Below are 5,070 nucleotides of genomic sequence, written 5' to 3' on the forward strand. Positions count from 1 at the left end.
TTTTCCTTCTTTAACCGAGATGGCAGAACCAGCTCGTGCTCTTAGAGATTACGCCGCTCCATCGCAAGATGAACCGCATTCAAGTATTGCTCCGCCCGCAATCGAAGCAAACAACTTTGAACTTAAACCTTCGTTGTTGCAGGCTGTGCAACAAAACCAATTCTCTGGAAATCTTACCGAAGATCCAAACCTTCATTTATCCGTATTTGTCCAATACGCTGATACTGTTAAAGCTAATGGTGTCACTTCAGAGGCAATTCGACTTCGTCTTTTTCCTTTCTCATTAAGAGATAGCGCTAGAAGATGGCTTCAATCTCTCCCTTCCAACTCAGTCACCACCTGGAACGAGTTGAAGAAAGTTTTTCTTGCCCGATATTTTCCGCCAAGCAAAACAGCTATGTTAAGAGCCCAGATAAACGGATTTAAACAGAAAGACAACGAGTCTCTTTTCGAAGCATGGGAAAGATACAAAGACATGATGAGACTTTGCCCACACCATGGTTTGGAAGACTGGTTAGTAATTCACACATTTTATAATGGTCTCTTATACAATACAAGGTTAACAATAGACGCCGCTGCAGGTGGTGCACTAATGAACAAACCTTATGCTGATGCTTACCAGCTTATCGAGAGCATGGCCCAAAACCACTATCAGTGGGGAACCGAACGAACAACAGTGGAAAAACCTCAACCGAAAACTGGCATGTACGAGATAAGTAACCTTGATCACGTTAATGCAAAAGTGGATGCTTTGGTCCAGAAGATTGAAAGTTTAAACGTATCACCTCCAACCGCCGTGGTTGCTATAACTCAGAATTGCGAGGTCTGTGGAATCCAAGGCCACACTCCTGCGGAATGTCAACTCTTGACTGGAATCCAAACAGAGCAAGTAAACTATGCTCAAGGAAGCCCCTATTCGAATACCTATAACCCAAATTGGAAGAACCATCCAAACTTTTCATATAAGAGTAATAATGCTTTATACGCACCTGGACAGTCTCCGAATCAAACCCCATCTGTACCTCCGGGATATCAGAAACCGAATCCTAACAATAATACCCCTAGAAAATCCAACTTGGAAATCATGATGGAAAACTTTATAGCTTCCCAACAACAAACCAATAAAGATTTCTTAAACCAGAACATACACACTGGCGAACAACTTAAACAACTAGCAAGCAAAGTAGATGCCTTGGCTACCCATAACAAAATGTTAGAAACACAAATATCTCAAGTAGCTCAACAACAAGCACCTACTGCTGCACCAACTGGTACATTCCCTGGACAGCCCCAACCTAATCCGAGAAGCCAAGCTCATGCAATTATATTAAGAAGTGGAACGGAAGTGGAAGGACCGTCTGATCCAAGGATAGAAAACCAAAACCCTAAGAAATCTACTGAGGAAAGTGAACCTAAGGAAAAGGAAGAGAGTAATAAGGATACCCTAGAAAAGAAGGAACCTTATGTACCTCCACCACCTTACAAACCACCTATACCTTACCCTCAAAGGCTTGTTAAAACCAAAGATGTAGGCCAATTTAGAAAATTTGTCGATCTCCTTAAACAATTAAATGTTACAATTCCGTTTACCGAAGCTATTACGCAGATGCCCTCATATGCTAAATTCTTAAAAGAAATTCTTTCTAATAAAAGGAAACTTGAGGATAGCGAAACCGTTACACTCCCTGCCGAATGTAGCGCTATAATCCAAAACATGCCCCTTAAACTCAAGGATCCGGGTAGCTTCTCTATACCCTGTCACATAGGAAAATTTGTCATCGACAAAGCCTTATGCGATTTAGGAGCCGGAATTAGCGTTATGCCTTTATCCATATGTAAGAGACTGGAAATGGGAGAATTAAGACCGACCAAAATGTCTGTGCAATTAGCAGATCGTTCCATCAAATATCCTGTAGGAATCCTTGAAAACGTTCCCGTACGCATAGGTCAGTTTTACATTCCCACTGACTTCACAATTATGGACATTAGAGAAGACGATACTACACCTATTATACTAGGAAGACCATTCTTAGCAACTGCCGGTGCAATCATAGACGTAAAACGAGGAAGACTCACCTTCGAAGTAGGTGAAGAGAAAATTGAATTCATTCTTTCCCAATTCTTGAAAGCACCTGCAATAGAAGATACATGTTACTTCATGGATATCATCGATGAATGCATAAAAGAAGCAGAGTCAGGAGAAGACAAATCATCAGACTATCTTTTAGAAGACAAATCTAAACAATGCTTAGCAATAACACCGGACCCTACGCAGTGTCTTAACAAACCAACCCCTGATTTGAAAACACTTCCCAAAAATCTGAGATATGAATTCCTAGACTTAGAACTTGAACGACCTGTGATAGTCAATGCAGATCTAGGAAGACTCGAAACAGAAAAACTCCTACATATCTTAAGAAAATATCCAACCGCACTAGGATACCACATAACCGATCTTAAAGGAATAAGCCCTTCTATTTGTATGCACCGCATCATGTTAGAAGAAGACGGTAAAACCTCTAGGGAACACCAGAGAAGACTAAATCCGATCTTAAGTGAGGTAGTAAAGAAAGAAATAACCAAGTTATTGGAAGCAGGTATTATATATCCTATATCTGATAGCAAATGGGTCAGTCCTGTACACGTTGTACCAAAGAAAGGAGGCATAACCGTTATTGAAAACGAAAAAGGAGAAACTATAACTAAACGAATCGAATCGGGATGGAGAATGTGCATTGATTATAGGAAACTAAACAAAGCAACCCGAAAAGATCATTTCCCTTTACCATTCATTGACCAAATGTTAGAACGATTGGCTAAACATTCACATTTCTGTTATTTAGACGGTTATTCAGGCTTCTTTCAAATACCAATTCACCCTGATGACCAAGAAAAGACAACATTCACATGCCCTTTTGGTACCTTCGCTTATAGACGAATGCCGTTTGGTCTGTGTAATGCCCCTGCAACTTTTCAAAGATGCATGATGGCGATTTTCGCCGACTTTCTCGAAAACATCATGGAAGTATTTATGGATGACTTTTCTGTATACGGACAAAGTTTCGAAGAATGCCTTGAAAACCTGGAAAGAGTTCTTGAGCGATGTGTAAAAGTAAACTTAGTACTTAATTGTGAAAAGTGCCACTTTATGGTACAAGAAGGAATTGTTTTAGGACACATCATCTCGAACAGAGGAATTGAAGTAGACAAAGCCAAAATAGAGGTAATCGAAAATCTTCAACCCCCAAGAACCGTGAGAGAAGTACGAAGCTTTTTAGGACACGCCGGTTTTTACCGACGATTCATCAAAGACTTCTCTAAGATAACTAAACCCTTAACCGGACTATTAATGAAAGATGCTGAATTCATATTCGACGATAACTGTTTAAAAGCATTTCAAACTCTCAAACAAGCATTGATCTCCGCACCCATTATGCAGACACCAGACTGGAATGAACCTTTCGAAATAATGTGCGATGCCAGCGATTATGCTGTAGGTGCTGTTTTAGGACAAAGAAAGGATAAAAAGCTTCATGTTATATATTACGCTAGCAGAACCCTGGATGAAGCACAGATGAATTATGCCACAACCGAGAAAGAACTCCTAGCAGTGGTATTTGCGCTAGATAAATTTCGTTCTTACTTGGTAGGAGCCAAAATAATAGTTTACACTGATCACGCTGCTATCAGGTACCTTCTAACAAAAAAGGATGCTAAACCTAGACTCCTAAGATGGATCTTGTTACTACAAGAATTCGACTTAGAAATCAAGGACAAGAAAGGAACTGAAAACGTAGTAGCAGACCACCTCTCTAGACTTGAGAACCTTGAACCAGAAAGAATATCCATTAATGATGATTTCTCGTATGATAAACTCATAGCTACTTTGGAAGAGAACAACTCCGACATGCAAGTACAAACCACCTTAGCTATATCTGTCATACCATGGTACGCTGATCTAGTCAATTATTTAGCTGCCGGAATAGTTCCACCTACTTTATCTTACCAGCAGAAGAAAAGATTCTTCCACGACATAAAACACTATTACTGGGATGATCCCTTACTTTTCAAAAGAGGCCCCGATGGTATTTTCCGTCGATGTATACCCGAAGAAGAGGTAGAAAACATAATCCAACACTGTCACTCTGCGCCTTATGGTGGACACACAAGTACATCCAAGACCTGCTCTAAAATCCTACAAGCTGGCTTTTATTGGCCAACTATATGGAAGGACGTACATGCGGCTATTAAGGAGTGTGACAGATGTCAACGCACGGGAAACATATCTAGACGTGACGAGATGCCACAAAAAGGTATTTTGGAAGTAGAGATTTTTGACGTGTGGGGGATAGACTTCATGGGACCATTTCCATCCTCCTTCGGTAACAAATACATACTCGTGGCGGTTGACTACGTATCAAAGTGGATCGAAGCTATAGCTTCTCCAACTAATGACACCCGAGTAGTAACTAGACTCTTTAAAAATATAATATTTCCGAGATTTGGCATCCCAAGGATAGTAGTCAGTGATGGTGGATCGCACTTTATATCCAAGGTACTCGAAAAACTACTACTTAAATATGGAGTGAGACATAGGATAGCAACACCTTACCACCCTCAGACCAACGGACAAGTGGAAGTATCTAACAGAGAAATAAAGCAAATACTAGAAAAAACGGTCGCCACTTCAAGGAAAGATTGGTCATTGAAACTACCAGAAGCTTTATGGGCATACCGCACTGCTTATAAAACCCCCATAGGGACGACCCCATTTAAGCTCATTTATGGAAAATCCTGTCACCTCCCGGTAGAATTAGAACATAAAGCCTATTGGGCTATTAGAAATTTAAAACTGAATTACAAAGCCGCCGGTGAAAAGAGAATCCTTGACATAAACGAATTAGAGGAACTCAGAAGAGACGCCTATGAAAATGCCAAAATCTATAAAGAAAGAACAAAACAATGGCATGACAAGCGTATATCAAGGAAAATCTTCAAGCAAGGCGACGTAGTACTTTTATTTAACTCCAGACTAAAATTTTTCCCGGGAAAACTACGATCCAGATGGTC

At 40.3% G+C, this 5,070-nt stretch overlaps 1 pseudogene; it reads right to left on the reverse strand.

Annotated features, from left to right (window-relative positions):
• Positions 1 to 404: 404 nt before the first annotated feature.
• Positions 405 to 504, reverse strand: LOC127089349 (uncharacterized; annotated as a pseudogene).
• Between the last annotated feature and the right edge of the window lie 4,566 nt (positions 505 to 5,070).

Source organism: Lathyrus oleraceus, chromosome 5 (assembly GCF_024323335.1).
Source record: "Lathyrus oleraceus cultivar Zhongwan6 chromosome 5, CAAS_Psat_ZW6_1.0, whole genome shotgun sequence".
Lineage (NCBI taxonomy): Eukaryota > Viridiplantae > Streptophyta > Magnoliopsida > Fabales > Fabaceae > Lathyrus > Lathyrus oleraceus.